We start from the raw sequence: 17,433 nt of genomic DNA on the forward strand, positions 1-17,433 counted from the left end.
TCATGCAATAATTTTGTTTGGGTAAGATGCTTCAATAGCATCTTGGATGTTTTTCATTTACATTTACTGGGGTTCATGGACTTGTCTCAGGTTTTTTTTTTTCTTTCCAGCCAGGGATTGTCACTATGGGCTTAGGAGTTTTTCCTGATTTGAATAAGGTTTCTTTGTGGATCATGTGTCAAATCTTATGCCTACTACCAGTCTGGGTTCTTATAAGGTTTCATGTTGTTTGCTACCCTATAGAACTCAAACCAGTCCTGGTACCAAGTTCTTTATCATATTACTTCCAATTCAGTGTCACTGTCCCCTAAGTCATATTTCCTGCAAAATTCTTCTTAACTACTGACTCTTGCAATATACAGTATTTCCTCTACTGATAATGAGTTTCCTATGTTTTCAATTGCTGAATCAGAAAAGCTTGCTTGTTCTGAATTCAGGTGTTCACTATGCCAATTTGTGTCCCATTCATCTAAATCTTTATGAACTTTATCATAAAGCTTAATGTACTGATAAGGTTCCTGTTCTTCATCACTGTTTTGTTCAGCTATTATTGTGCCATTTGGTAGTATATCATCTGGGTCTGAGTCTGACTCTCAGTCACTGATGTCTGTACTCTCAAGGTCTTTCATTAGCTTTCGTTCAGTGACCTGTTGTAAATTCTGTGTCATGTGTTGTTAACCCAGGTTTCGTGTCTTGGTCTGACCCTATTTCAGTGATTTCTGTATTTCCCAATTCTTTTTCTATGTGTTGCCCAGTAATATGCTCTAATTCTGAGTTCTGTGATGAGAAATTTGATTTTTGTGGGTTTACTGCTTCCTGCAGATCTGCTATTATGTTACTGGAGTACACAGGTTCTACCATATCTTCTGGATCAGGTTCTTGTGTATCTTGCCCCTATATCAGTGAGAGGTTTGTACTTTTGTTCTCCCACTTCTGTCCCAAGATATGGTTCTGGAGGTTCATGTAAATTAGCTATTATGATGTTTACATACACAAATGTCCTATTATCATCTTTACTTTCTTGCCCCAGGGTTTGTAATGCACATGTATAAATAGTAGATGTTTTAGGTTTTGTAGATGTCATAGTGCAATCTACCATACCCGCTTCAGTCATTCCATCCCCATTCAATGCACTATTATTAACTAGCTCTGTATCATTTTGGACCATTGCTGTCTGCGAGCTAACAGCTTGCTCAGAGGAAAGGTTTGTGTTCATATTAATTTTAGTTTGAGAACGGCTTGGATGAGGTTTCACTATCAAAGACTCTTCTGTTCCCACTCCCTTACATTGTTTTGCAGTCTCTGGTTCAGGGAATATATATTCATTGGAAGTTTGATATTGATCTGTGCTAAACCCATCCCCAGGACTGGTATCTTTGAGTGTTATAGGATTTCATGGGTAAAAGTCTTTGGCTTTTGGATTTAAGTTAGTTCTCCCCTCATTTTCCTTTCTTTCCCTTTAGGATGTATAAATGTATCAGCTTCAAAATCTCTTGCAACAATGTCTCGTTTAGCTATCTTGTCAGAATGGTCTGGATACTTAAGTTGCTGTTTGAAAGATTTGCTAGCCCCATTTGATTTTTCACTGTCTAGATCCATACTGCAAGCTAAAAAATTTTCCAAAAAGGATTTAATCTGTTCCTTGCTTTTCTCCACACAGTTTTGTGTGCCCATATAGTGTGAACCATAAATGTCATGTTTCATGTCTGCTATTATCTGTGCAATTTCACTCTCCATCTCAATTATAGCTTTTTTGTTTTGTACTTAAATTGCTTCCCTTGGCATATTGCCCAACTATCTGTTTCTCTACCACTAAAATTTTAAAGTTTTCATATTTCTTTTTACCATCTCCCTTTGTGCACTTTATACTTATGTCCTCATGTTTCCTCCCTGGGTTACTTTCCAAATTCATCTCTTTTTTACTAGATAATGCTAGAGACTGAAAATTTAACAGATAACTCACTCTCTAAAATACCAGAAACAGGGATTTATTTTAAGGAAGGAGGGGTAAAGGGAATTTGGATAGGAGAGAGGGAGTTCAAGATATCCCTAACCTATTATAAATCTTAAGATGAATAAGAAAAGTTGTATAGTCTTTAAGAGGGATATATATTATTAACAGCTTTCAAAGGTCTTCAGAGCCAAGCTCCAGGTCTATCACAGAGAAGTCAATAAACAGAAAGGCAGAGAAATCAGTTTGTTAGAAAAAATCACTCTCATTACAGCCAGCAATGAACCATTTAGATGAAGAACTAGATCTCATGCTCAATTTAGATGTTTATATAAAAAAAATAATGTTCAAATGTCTCAGAATCCCAAATAATAAAAAAAAAGACAGGTGACCAAAGAGAAATATATACCTGTGAATCCTCTGTTATCAAAAGGAAAAAGTTTGGAATCTGAGTAACAGCCAAATACCTCCAAAAAATGTTATAGAGTATTGATGCCAATAATTCAAACATGTCAGGATTCCAAATTCAAGAAAGAAAAAGGTAGCCAAAGTGGGGGGGGGGCATTCCTACTAAATTCTGTGGTTGAATTGAAAGACAGAATCAATTTCTCCCCCCCCCAAAAAAAAACCCCAACCTTTACTTTTTGTCCTAGTAAGGACTAGAAGGGCAAGGGCTAGGCAAACAGGGTTAAGTGATTTGCCATGGGTCACACAGTTAGGAACCCAGGTCTTTTTGACTCCAGGCTTGATGTTTTATCAATTGAGCCACATAGCTGCCCTAGGCTTTGTGATTGAAAAAAAGAGTTTGGAATTTGAGTAACTGACAAGTAGATCCAAAAATGTTACAGACCTTGAAGACTAGTGGCATGGTGTCCTTAAAGACAAAGAAAAGGGGCAGCTGGGTAGCTCAGTGGATTGAGAGCTAGGCCTAGAGACGGGAGGTCCTAGGTTCAAATCTAGCCTCAGACACTTCCCAGTTGTGTGACCCTGGGCAAGTCACTTGACCCCCATTGCCTAGCCCTTACCACTCTTTTGCCTTGGTGCCAATACCCAGTATTGACTCCAAGACAGAAGGTAAGGGTTTAAAAAAAAAAGAAAAGAAAAGTTCCTGAAACATTATGTTTGCCTTCTAACTTGTGGGAAGAGTCTGTAAAGAAGATTTTGAGAACTGACAAAATGGATCTGCAGAAAAAGCAAGAAGCTTAGAACGCGGTAAAATACCAATCAATGGAGAGAGAAACAGAGTTCCAATGGAATCTTGAAGGGAGCAGTTAGGAAAGCCCAGCTACTTGAACTTCAGTTTCTTCACTGGCTATTGGAAGAGAAGGTAGAAGACAAACTCTCTCTTGATCATTGATTATCCATGTGACTGACTGATGAGAAGACTTTTGGGTTTAGCTCAGAAGAAACCCGTCAGCCTTTGCTGTCAACATCTCACCTTAGGGAAAGATAATGTTATTTCCTGAATTTGAATACATTTTAGAATCATCAATCAACAGGGATAACTTATAAAATTAGGGAGACCTATTTCCCTCACTCCTTCCCCTCACCTTACCTCCTCTATTTAAAAGAATAAAAGATCTCTTAGTTGAAAGATTTGATTGTGAGAGTTAGTTATTAGAGGAAACCTTCAAACTACCAGTTCTGAGAAGAACATGCAAGACAGTTGAAGGGAATCAGGAAGTAGTGTAGGGGGAAGAGCACAAGATCCAGTCTTTTCCCAGTTGGCTTCTTGGTGTTACGGCTTTAGCATTTCCTATTACCATAATTCCCCTAAAAATTATATCTACTACAAGTCACAGAACAAAGCAATGTTCCTGGGAAAGCTATTTATAAGCACATTCCAAATCAGCGTTTCAGCATGGTTATTGCAATATGTCTCTCTCTCTATTTCAGACAAGAGTTGATATAATAAATCAGTGAGGCTCATTTCGATCAATCATTCTTTCCAGTCTAGAATTCTAATAACCTGGTCTCCTTAAACAAGTAGAATGCTGACACCTGTGTTTTCCATGTGTTGTTAATGAGGTTCAGGTTCTACCTAGTGTGAAGATTGGATTTAGCTATCTCCTCATTGTAACAATGAAAATACTTAGCTCTTTCTTTATTGTGAAGATATAATTGTAATCTCCTGATTGTAACAATGAAGGTACTGAGCTCTTCCTTTATAGTGAAGCTAGAATTGTAAGCTACCATCTATTTTTAGATTTTTAACTACAAAAAGGTGGTAACTACAAAAGGTGAACTTAAGAAAAGAGGTGTTAAGTAAGCCAAAAAAAGATAAAATCTAACCAAAGAAGGTGAGAACTAAAGAATGGACAGTCCTGGAGAAAATCTAACCAAAGAAGGTGAGAACTAAAGAATGCAAAGTCCTGGGAAAAAGCTTCTGTTGTGATTGGTAGATGTGAAAATTTAGAGGAGGTGACACAAGAGAAAAAGGATTTAAATAGAGGAAAAAAGACTGAAGATGACAGTCAATCATCCGGACTTGGATTGAAGGATCAGTCACTTGGAGCTGGAGGGAAGACAGTCATTTGGATTCAGATCATTCAGATTCAGACATTCGGACAGTCGTTCACCATTGGTGAGTGAAAAGCTGATTTAGTGACCCTGCCTTTCTGGAGGCGTGAAGCCTCCAGGTAAGGCCCATCTTCTTGAGGCTCTCTTCCCCTGGCTGGGGCTTAGAGATTCTAACTGGTAAGTATTTTCTCTCTCTCTCTCTCTGTCTCTGTCTGTCTGTCTGTCTGTCTGTCTGTCTGTCTCTCTGTCTCTCTGTCTCTGTCTCTGTCTGTCTCTGTCTCTCTGTCTGTCTCTGTCTCTCTCTCTGTCTCTCTGTCTCTGTCTCTGTCTCTGTCTCTCTCTCTCTCTCTTTCTCTTTCTCCTCATTCCTTAATATCTTCCTTCTATTGTAAATAAACTACCATAAATTCCATTTACCTTAGTAAATCATTTTGGGATTTAGAAATTAAATCCCTGGTGACCACCTAATTAATATATATATTCAGTCTCAACCACAATTAATTTTAATACTAGCTTTCAGTGTTTGTTTACAGAAAGTTAGTTGCTGCTGATTAACAGGATGTGACAATAGTTGTTAGGGGTAAAATTAGGGTTGTTGACTGAATATATTATTTTAGTGGTTGTCAGGGATTAAATTCAATCCCAATAAAATATTCAAATCATTTTGGGATTTTTATGGTGGTTTAATTACAATAGTAGGAAGAAATTAAGAAGAAGAGAGAGAGGAAGGGGTATAAGATTTCTCCAGCCTAGCCTAAGCCACAGGAAGTTCAGAGAACTCAGCCATGAGGCTTCCTCAGAAGATTAAATCTAGTTTGGCTTCCATCTATGAGGTCTACTCCAAGATGAGGAGTCTCCTAAGAGGATAGTGCTTTAGGAGGTAAAGGAAAGGAGGAATCAACCTAACTACTCCCCAAGACTCACTCAGGGAAGAGGCCTCACCTAAACCATGCTACAAAGTTTCTCCCAGTAACCTCACTGCCAAGCTGCAAATGCCAAACTGCTGCCAGGAGCTCCCAACCTTGTTGAGCTGCGAGAGTCCAACATTGCTGAGCGAGCCCAACATCTCCGAGAGAGACTGGCAAGCAAAAGTGATGTGAAATATATAGGCAGTTCTTTACATCACTTCCTGTGTTTCACATGTACCAATTGTAGCTTATACTTGGCTTAGGGAAGCCCAGGGGGTCTGTCAGTTCTTTCTGATTTGTCACTTGCTAGCACATGTCGATTGTAGGCCATCCTCCTCCCGGTTAATCTTTAAGTGGGGGTGTATACATTCCTGGTTGCTAAAATTCTAAAGACTAAGCAGGGTGAAGTAAAAACTAAAATTCACATGGTAAGATATAATTGGTGCCCGTATATATTTGGGAAAACAAATTACATATGCTGATTAACACCAAAATAAAGTTTAATAAGCTTTACTAAATATTCAATATATGGATTAATGTTGGCACCCTTATTCGATTCTTGGGTCAAGGTTAGGGTACAAAATATGCTGAAAAAAAATGGTAGCTTCTCAACACAGAAGGGTTGACAAGTGGCTCTCTCCCTTATCTTTTTACATCCAGTATGTTTGTGAAGTATTGCTAAAGAGTAAAACAGAATTTAAAAAAATAATAGTGTACATTCAATTGCATTATTCTTTCCTTAAAAAAGTTTTTTTGAACTATCAATAAATATAATAAGAATATCTTAAAATACTGTTTTTAATCTATCTTTGTGAGGGGTTATATTTTTTGGGGGTAGAGATTTGAACAAAAGCCAGTGCAGAGTTTATTAAATGCAAAACACTTAGTTTATTATTAGGAAAATATAGATAGGAAATAGGAAGGGGAAAAGTGAAAGTAATTTTACAATATCTTGTAACTATAGCCCAGATCCCAATCCTAACTAAATTTCTCTAAAAAACCCTAATTCTATCTGCCTCAGAGGGCAGTATCTTTTGCTAGGCTGAAGCCTTCTCCTACTCTCCTACTCTCTCTATCTAATAATATACCCACTATCTAGCTACCTTATCTACTCAAGTTTATAGATAATCAATAATGCTATTAAGGCCTCAATTCCATTCTCTGTCTCCAACCAGAGAGAGTGCTAGCAGCACAACCTCTCCCCAAGAGACCCAGAGACAAAAAGCCCTTTCCAACAGTCTCCAACTTACAAACCACGCTCAGCCACACCCTTCTAACTGTCACCAACTGCCAACCTACACAGCAGGGGGTCTGTTACTGAAAAATATTGCTTCTTTTCCTCTTAAATATAAAAAAGAAGAAATTAATAAAAACTCTTAACAATAATTTTTAAAAATAATGATGTATGTTCAATCGTATTATTCTTTCTTTAAAAAAGTTTTTTTGAACTACCAATAAATATAAGAATATCTTAAAATACTGTTTTTAATCTATCTTACAGTTTTAAGGTCTACTTCCCCATATGATTTATGATCTAATATATTAAATATAATTACATGCCTAAATAATTTATAAATAAATATACAAATATTGGAGATATGTGATCATAACATTTTATTAATAGGGATGCCAAATCAAAAATGTTTTGAGACCACTAACTTAGAAAGTATTTTTCTCTCTTCAAAGTCTCAGGAGGAGAGCTCCCCTTAATATCCTGTGCCAGCAGTTTATATACATATATGCTTTTAAGCTGAGTATCTCCAGTAAATTCCTCTGTTGGCTCCACTTTCTCTCTTAAGTTGTATTAGTTTGTGAAAGGTTTTTCACTAGTAATTGGCATTTAACTTCTGCTACTACCTGATATGCTTCATTATTGCTCAGGCTATTTATTTTATTTTGTAATTTTTATGGCTAAAGTATGGCATTTCTCAGAAAATGAAACAAAATATATTATCCCTCAGAGAAATGTCAACTATAAATTGTTACTGTTTTCCAGACATCTTTAATCTTATCCTAAATCCTAACAGAGAATCAAACATTATAAATAAATTATTCAATTAACAAGTATTTATTAAGTGCTATGTGCCAAGCAATGTGCAGGGGATACAGATACAAAGAATGAAACAATATCTACTCTAAATAAATGTATATTCTAAAGAAAGAAACAACAAATAAATAAGCATGTACGGAGAAAATGTGTAGAAAATAAATAAAAAGTAGTCATGAGAGCAGGCACTTGTATTTGGGGGTAAGGGAAGAGCAGAAGTTCTTAACCCTTAGCTATTTGGTAAAGTCCATTAATCCCTTTTCAGAAAATTGTTTTTAAATGCATAAAGCAAAGTTTATCGGATTACAAAGGTAACCAATTATATTAAAATATAATTATCAAAATATTTTTAAGTCTATAGAGCCTAAATTAAGAAACCCTGTTGTAGAAAGTGATGTTGAGCTCCATTTTGAAGGAAGAGAGAGATTTTATGAGGTAGATATGAAGAGGGAGTGAAATTCAAAGGTTGGGGATGGCCTGAGCAAATGAAAGGGGATGGGAAATGGAGTATCATCTATAAGAAATATAAAGAAGGCCAGTTTGACTAGATTACAGTGTGTGAGGAATGTTCAATAAAAATCAGAAGATAAATTGGGACCAACCAGATTGTAAAAGGCTTTAAAAGTAGACAGAGGAACTGAGATAGTAGTGAGGTCAAATTTGTACTTAAGGAAAATCAGGTGGTGTGTGTAGGATAGACGAAAGTGGGCAAACATGAAGGCAAGGAGTTCAGTTGAGAAGTTATTATAATAACCTAGGTGTAATGAGGGGGAGTAGGACAAAAGAACCATTGTGCCCCCCCCCCCCAAATTACAGTTGGTTGATCCAGTTTTAGGGTGAAACCTACAATAAGATAATGGACATTTATTTTAAAAAACAAAGTTTCTCAGGGGAGAATCGGGAGTTAGCCATTTTGTTTTTCCACTCACTATGGTAGCCTAAGAGGTTCAAACATCTCAGAGAAGAAAATTTAAAGGGACAGCAACACAGCTAGTACAAAATCAGACAGATATACAAAACAAAGGAAAAGTCTATAATAAGGATGCTGTTTGCAATATGCAGCAGCATCTTCTTGTTATACAAATTCTGGTCAATGCTGTATGGCATATGAATGGAAGTGATTCCACAATACATCTTTGGAATCATAACCATTTATGATTAATTCCAATGGCACCCCCACCCCATGCTCCCTGCCCTGCCCCTCCTGCCCCTTTAGTCCCGCCCCATGCCTCCTACCCTGTCCCCTCAGCCCCGCCCCCTGTTCCTGTCCCGGCCCTTCCCCCGGCCCTTCCCCCCACCCATGCTCATGCTCCCATCCCCAACCCTCACGCCTCGACACCCAATAATCCTAACCTTTCCCCTTCTCTTACCTACTCCACTGAAAACAGAGCAAGTAGCCTAGAAACAGTAACACCAGATAATTTAGACAGAAGTTTATTTCCATTGAGGGAAGTGCCCACCTTTAATAAAGAAGGGAACTTGGTGTCTGTAAGACACTATACACCTTTTAAACCTGACGATTTAGAAAAATTCAAGCACAATGTTCCATCATTTGAGGCAGAACCAATATTGGTTATAGAAAAATTAGAGAATATATTCAGAAACTTTGACCCTTCTTGGTTGGATGTGGAAAATTTGTTAGATATATTTCTGACAAAGAGAGAGAAAAATAATGTCATCTCTCTAGCTAATAAGAAAAGTGATAGAGGAGCTCACCATTGGCCAACTCTAGATCCACACTGGAACTCCAATGTTGTACAAGATCACACAAAACTAGCCCTGGCCAGAGAAGCATTATTAAGATCCATGAGAGACTGCTCTGACACATGGGAAAAATTTGAACGGTTCTGACAGGAAATTGATGAGACCCCCTCCCACTTTATGGACAGACTTATTGACCTAGGAAATACATATATGGACTTTGATTTGACCAGAGAAAGGAACATTAAATATATATGCAAACAATTCATTAGGAATTGTTGTTCAGTAGTAAAAGACTACTTTGAAACTAGCTGTCCCAACTGGGAGTCTATGGACCTCGAAGAACTAAGGAAAGTAGCAACATATATCTATAAGGGTCATACAAAAAAACCTGAGACACACAATACATCAGTGGCAGACTTAAAAAAAGAAATTGAAAGAATGATACAGGAAAAATTGAAAATTAAGGGAGAGACCATGGCCCCTTTGCAGGAATCCACAGATAAATCACTAACATACCCCTTAATATGCCTCTTCTGTGGGAAGAGAGGCCATGCAATAATAGTCTGTAGGAGCAGGCTATGGGAAAAAAGAAATAATAACACCTTTAGGAATAATAACTATAGGAACCACAATGCCAATCAAAATAATGACAGTGCTCAAAACGCAGAAAATGATAATACCCAACACAATGCCCAACAACAATATATAAGAAATGGAGCTCGGCCATGCTACACTCAGGGTGAACACCCCCAACAGTGTGGAGGGTCCCAAAAAACTGCCCAAGCATCTTTATGAAGGTGTGAAGGGGGGGTGAGGGCCTTGGAATCAAAGAATAAAACCTTTGATTTTCTAGACCCTGATATTTTAATGCCAATAATCCCTATACATCCCCCCCCCCCCAAATAGTAAGGAACCTCATGTCACTTTGAATGTAGGAAACTCATACTATGACTGTCTTTTAGACACTGGAGTATCTAGGTCAGTTCTAGTAAGCAAACCAGATGAGAAATGTGGTTCTATTGGCTCCCTAAAATGTAGTAGGTGTTTCAGGAAAACCATTAAAGGTCCCAAAACTTTCTCCTCACATGGTACATGTGGGACCCCTAACTACAACACCTAGAAGCGCATCAATCCATCCTGGATTAGCTTTTCTTTGGCTCTGTGAAATGGCTCTTGTGTGTGTGTATTTTGTCCTGGAATCAGACAGAATCATTAAGCAAAGGTCCCACAATTTATTTAAATAATTAGTGGCATTGTTTTTATAGTCACAAAATTTTTAGGGCATGCATTAGCAAATGTATAAATAGTATATTGCACATGCAAGAAAAATATAATAATAAAAGAGCTTTAAAAATTCAAAAATGTAGCTTATAATCATTGACACTCTGTGTCAGTTAAGAAAATATAGCATACAAGGCTTTCTCACCAAAAATGAGATCCATTTCCTCTTAATATCTGGCCATGATCCAAGCAAATGAGTTTAGCAGTAGTACAAATATGTAGTTATCAATATCCCCCAAATTCTCAATAGCCCAATTAATTATAATAGCAAACAAACACACTATCATATTTCACATAAGTTGCTGTATGGCATTTTTAAAAGCCTATGAATTGATGGATATTTGTCACAAGTTTTTATAAACATAGCAATTCTTTCAACCTTGGTAATGAACATATTTTTAAACAAAGTAAAACTCATTTTGGGTTAAGAACATAATCAAGAAATCTGTATACCATTCTGGTGGAAGTTAAGTAGTGACCTGAAGAGTATAAATAAAGGGGTGCTCCTTTTTTGGAGCTTTTTAGGGGTACAAATGCCCTGAAATTAACTGCCCCAACTTCCATTCACATATTTAGAAATGTGGGAAGGTTAGGGGTTATAAAATGTATTTCACTTCAGCTAGAATTGGCCTTACACCTTGTGTTAGGGGCAGGCAAAAAATAGCCAGAGATTGTTTAAAAAAATGTACAAAAATCATGTTTAAAAAACCCTTAAAATCAGTTGAGATATTTAGCACATTAAATTTTCCAAAGGTTGTTATACAATTATAACCAGTCCTAAAATCCATCTATCCTCTATGTGACAATTTACAAAGGCAAAAATAGAAAAAAGCTGTTTTTTCATAATTGGGCTTAATTAACCTATGAATTTTTTCAATATGGTTATAGGGAAAAAGCAACAGAATTTTAAAATTCAGTACATTAAATGAACAGTATAACAGAATAATATTGAATCCAGTAATATATGAAATTAAAATCACAAAGTTATACCTTAAACAAAAATGCATTAGAATACAGAGATTTGTATAAACCTTTGGAGTCTGAAATGCCTTAAAATCAGAACCTCCAGTCTTTAAAGTTCCTTAGGTGTGTGTTTTTTAAAATTAATTATCCATTTAAATGTCTATTGTCCGAAGGCAGAGTAGTAAGGTCTAGGCAATGGGGGCTCAGGGCCCCACAGCTGGGAAGTATCTGAGGCCAGATTTTAACCCAGGACTGCATGTCTTTAGGCCTGGCTCTCAGTTCGTTGAGCCACTCATTTGCCTCCCCAAAGTTAGCTAAATCTTCTCCCTGACATGCAGGTGAAGTCAATAAAAGGATCAATGCAATTAAAAGATATCCTTGTAAAATAGCCATGCTTTTAAGTTCCTGCTTGAAAAAGTCTGTTTCTTCTCTCTCCCTTTCTCTCTCCCCTGCTATGATCCCCCACATGGTCCACAGTTTGTTACCAGCTGGTCGATCTGCTCCAAGGATCTGGGTTTGTTGGGCAGGCAGGTCACCAGGTGATTGCAATCTTGGTTGAATCAGGTGGGCCAGGTGATCAAGAGAAAGACCGTCGGGGTGGGCAGGGCCGGAACCAGGTGAGGACGGAGAGATGTCAGGATTGGGGGCTGCAGGCAGGAGCTGATCAAGATGGTTTTTAAAAAATCATCTTGGAGAAACATGGCTTAAAAATATTTTTTTCTAGGCAGTAGCTATTAAAAGCTGAACTTAAGATCAGAAAAGAATCAGAAGATTGAGAGTCTTTTTCTCCCATTAGGTCACCAACACTGTAATAATTAAAATTTAGGGAAACTGAGGCAGGTAGAAATTAGTTTCTCTCTGCAAGTTTTTTTTTATATATTTTTTTTATATTTTATGAGGTTGATTAAAGATTAAGGATTAAAGAAAATACAGGATAAGAAACACGTGCCTAGGCCAGAGAGCCCTAGACAAGATCATCTCACATCATGGAAGAGCCGCATCTGTTCCAAAACAGAAGTCCAAAAGAGACTACAAAAGCCTTTGCAATCAGGTTAAATCCCTTCTCGATCTTGGCCCACCTGAGAATTCAGTGACATTACAAAGCATTTTGGGGAAGTGGAGCAAGGGCTTGTGGGGATTGAAGTCCAGAGTTCAAAATCCATTTTTTACATATGACTACTGATAGCTATGATTACTTTGTATCCTTTGATCATTTATCAATTAGGAAATAACTTATATTTGTTTAAAATTGGCTCAGTTCTCTATACACTTGAAAAAATTAAGACTTTATCAGAGATACTTGCTATAATTTTTTTCACAGTTATGATTACTATGTATTTTTCTCCATCCTATTTTCCTCTCATTTATTTGCTCTCTGTAGCATTCCAGGCATATTCTCATCTAAGAAATATGATTGATGTATGGATACTGTATTATCAGACACATGATCAGACTCTGATATTTGTGAGCTGACTCTTGACTTGGCCACACTGCCTTTGTTCAGGGCAAACTCATTAACATAGCGCACAGAGCCAAACTCATTTGAAAGCTCAGGTTAGATTCATACACGCCTGGTTTTTGTTGTCATTACCATTTCAACCAATATCAGTCACCTATGCTTTGTTATGTATTCATTAAACACCTCCAAATCCACACCTGAATAAAGGTGAGGAAGCAGCGCTGTTCCTTCTCTTTGATTCCTATTCTCCTGCTTGATCACTTTGATTCTCTTTTCCTCATTCCTATCTAGGAATTCTTACTTCCACGTGTTCTCTTGTTTCTCATATTTTCCTTTAATTAATTTTCTAAGGAAAATATTATCGGGGCCATTGCCACTCCTTATATCAATTAACTTGTCTGTGTGTCTTGATTTATCACCCATTTTTCTCAGACTACCTTTCTCCTTCTCAAGCTATAACCCACAAAGGAAAATTATATAACAATCACTGCCCGGATTGTTATACTCTCTTTTAACACTGTCCATTCTCAAAAGTGTTTTGCTTCTGACTACCACTTCCCCTATACTACCTCCCTTCTATTAGATTCCCACCTTCTTCTTAGAAACTTCCCCTCCTGCTTTCCTGTAGGATCAAATAGATTTCTATACCCAACTGAGTATGGATTCCCTCTATGAGCCAATTCCTATGAGAATAAGGTTCAAACCCTCCCTCCTTACTTCTTCCAGCTCCTCCTTTCATGCAAAAACTCTTTCATGCCTCCCTTATGTAAGATAATTCACCTCATTTTACCCCTCCCCTCTACTGTATTTTCCCAGGGTATTCCTCTTTCTTACTGCCTAATTTTACTTTTTAAAGATATTATCTCATCATATTCAATTCACATCTGTGCTCTTTGTCTATGTATATTCCTTATAACTGCCCTAATAATGATAAAATTCTTAGGAGTTACAAGTATCATTTTCCCTTGTAGTAATGTAAAAATAGTTTAATCTTATTGAATATCTTATGATTTCTCTTTCCTGTTTCTTTGCATGCTTCTTTTGAGTCATATTAGAAAGTCAAATTTTCTATGCAGCTCTAGGGTTTTATCAGGTATGCCTGAAAAATCCTGTATTTCCTTGAATGTTTATTTTTTTCTCCTGAAAGCTTATGCTCATTTTTTCATTACCTATTTAAGGTAATTCTTGGTTGTACTCTTACTTCCTTTGCCTTCTGGAATCTTATATTCCAAGCCCTTTGATCCTTTAATGAAGTAGCTGCTAAATCTTGTATTGACCTGTCTAACCACACAATATTTTAAATGATTCTGACTGCTCACAATATTTCTTCTTGACTTGGGAGCTTTGGAATTTGTCCATGATTCCTGAAAGTTTTCATTCTAGGATCTCTTTTGAGAGATCATTGATGGATTTTTTTTTCAATTTCTATTTTGCCATCTGATTCTAGAATGCTAGGACAATTTTGAAAGATAATATCAAGGCTTTTCTTTTGATTATGACTTTAAGAGTTCAATAATTCTTAAATTATGTCTTCTGGATCTGTTTTACAAGTTAGGTGTTTTTCCAAACAAGATAATTAACATTTTCTTCTATTTTTTTAATTCTTGATTTTGCTTTGCTTCTTGATGACTCATGAAATCATTAGCTTCCACTTGCCAATTCCACTTTTTTGAGAAATTATTTTCTTCAATGAGTTTTCCTCTTTTTTTTTTCATTTGGCCAATTCTGTTTTTTAAATAAGTTCTTCTCCTCAGTGAATTTTAATATATCTTGTTCTAGTTGGCCAGTTTTCCTTTTTAAGAAGTTCTCTTCAATGGATTTTTGTGCCTCTTCTACCATTTGGCTATTCTTTATTTATTTTTTAATAATATTTTATTTGATCATTTCCAAGCATTATTCATTAAAGACAAAGATCATTTTCTTTTCCTCCCCCCACCCCCCATAGCCGACACGTGATTCCACTGGGTATCACATGTATTCTTGATTCGAACCCTTTCCCATGTTGTTAGTATTTGCATTAGAGTGTTCGTTTAGAGTCTCTCCTCTGTCATGTTCCCTCAACCTCTGTAGTCAGGCAGTTGCTTTTCCTTGGTGTTTCTACTCCCCCAGTTTGTCCTCTGCTTATGGATAGTGTTTTTTCTCCTAGATCCCTGCAGATTGTTCAGGGACATTGCACTGCCACTAATGGAGAAGTCCATTACGTTTGATTATACCACAGTGTATTAGTCTCTGTGTACAATGTTCTCCTGGTTCTGCTCCTCTCGCTCTGCATCACTTCCTGGAGGTCGTTCCAGTCTCCATGGAATTCCTCCACTTTATTATTCCTTTTAGCACAATAGTATTCCATCACCAACATATACCACAATTTGTTCAGCCATTCCCCAATTGATGGGCATCCCCTCGTTTTCCAATTTTTGGCTACCACAAAGAGCGCAGCTATGAATATTCTTGTACAAGTCTTTTTCTCCATTATCTCTTTGGGGTACAGACCCAGCAGTGCTATGGCTGGATCAAAGGGTAGACATTCTTTTATCACCCTTTGGGCATAGTTCCAAATTGTCCTCCAGAATGGTTGGATCAGTTCACAACTCCACCAGCAATGAATTAATGTCCCTACTTTGCCACATCCCCTCCAGCATTGATTACTTTTGTAGCAGTCCACCCGTAGCTATGGGCAAGGGAAACAGTTGGTATGTACAGATTGCCTTAGAAGAGAGCATGGTCAGTCTTGAGCATGCTCAGTATTGCACATGGCTGGGAAAGCCTCTGACCCTTGACCCCAGCTTCCCCCAGGTTAGGCGGGAACACAGGTTTCTTTGTGCTCACCTGGTTAAGAGAATCCACACCTATATCTTGTCATTAACCAATGATGATCATCCCTGTGTACTGTGTATACTTGCATATCAAAGAGATTAAATACGGCCCAGCCAGCCACGCCTCGCTCTCTTCTGCTCTTCCTCCTTTCCAGCTCGCACTGATGCCTGTCCTTGCTGGAGCGGCCAGGCTCCATCTTTAATCTTTCTCTATCATCTCTCTGACCTGTGTGGTATTAAATGGGATCTCTGGACTGGTATAAGCCTTTGGAATAGTCCATTGATTGGAGCTTGGCTGTGGCTCATTGACAATTAATAAGGCATGCATTTGTGACTCATTCCTGCCACCTCATATCTCTGATTCGACTCCGTCATCCCCCTCGTGGTATCTAAAACTTCTATCCTTTCTCTGTCTTCCTACTTTAAAGCTTCTCTCTCCCCTCTGAGGAAGCTTTAACTTTCCTTTGCTATCATGTTAGCCAATCTGCTAGGTGTGAGGTGATACCTCAGAGTTGTTTTGATTTGCATCTCTCTGATTATAAGAGATTTAGAACACTTCTTCATGTGCTTATTAATAGTTTTGATTTCTTTATCTGAGAACTGCCTATCTATGTCCCTTGCCCATTTATCAATTGGAGAATGGCTTGATTTTTTGTATGATTGATTTAGCTCTTCATAAATTTGAGTAATTAAACCTTTGTCAGAGGTTTCTATGAAGATTTTTTTCCCAATTTGTTATTTCCCTTCTGATTTTATTTACATTTGTTTTGTTTGTACAAAAGCTTTTTAATTTGATGTAGTCGAAATTATTTATTTTACATTTTGTGATTCTTTCTATGTTTTGCTTGGTTTTAAAGTCTTTCTCCTCCCAAAGGTCTGACATGTACACTATTCTGTGTTTACCCAATTTACTTATGGTTTCCTTCTTTATGTTTAAGTCATTCACCCATTTTGAATTTATCTTGGTGTAGGGTGTGAGGTGTTGATCAATTCCTAATCTCTCCCACACTGTCTTCCAATTTTCCCAGCAGTTTTTATCGAATAGTGGTTTTTTGTCCTCAAAGCTGGGATCTTTGGGTTTATCGTATACTGTCTTGCTGAGGTCGCTTGCCCCCAGTCTATTCCACTGATCCTCCTTTCTGTCTCTTAGTCAGTACCAAATTGTTTTGATGACTGCTGCTTTGTAATATAGTTTGAGGTCTGGGACTGCAAGGCCCCCATCATTTGTGGTTTTTTTTCATTATTTCCCTGGATATCCTTGATCTTTTGTTATTCCAAATGAACTTTGTTATGTTTTTTTCCAAATCAGTAAAGAACTTTTTTGGGAGTTCAATGGGTATGGCACTAAATAGATAAATAACTTTGGGTAGGATGTTCATTTTTATTATATTGGCTCATCCTATCCATGAGCAGTTAATGTTTTACCAATTGCTCAAGTCTAGTTTTAGTTGTGTGGAGAGTGTTTTGTAGTTGTGTTCATATAGTTCCTGTGTTTGTCTCAGGAGATAGATTCCTAGGTATTTTATTTTGTCTAAGGTGATTTTGAATGGGATTTCTCTTTCCAGTTTTTGCTGCTGAGCTGTGTTGGAGATATATAGAAATGCTGATGACTTATGTGGGTTTATTTTGTATCCTGCAACTTTGCTAAAATTGTTGATTATTTCAATTAGCTTTTTGGTTGAATCTCTAGGATTCTTTAAGTAGACCATCATGTCATCTGCAAAGAGCAATAACTTGGTCTCCTCCTTGCCTATTTTGATGCCTTCAATTTCTTTTTCTTCTCTAAT

Source organism: Monodelphis domestica, chromosome 1 (assembly GCF_027887165.1).
Source record: "Monodelphis domestica isolate mMonDom1 chromosome 1, mMonDom1.pri, whole genome shotgun sequence".
Classification (NCBI taxonomy): Eukaryota; Metazoa; Chordata; class Mammalia; order Didelphimorphia; family Didelphidae; genus Monodelphis; species Monodelphis domestica.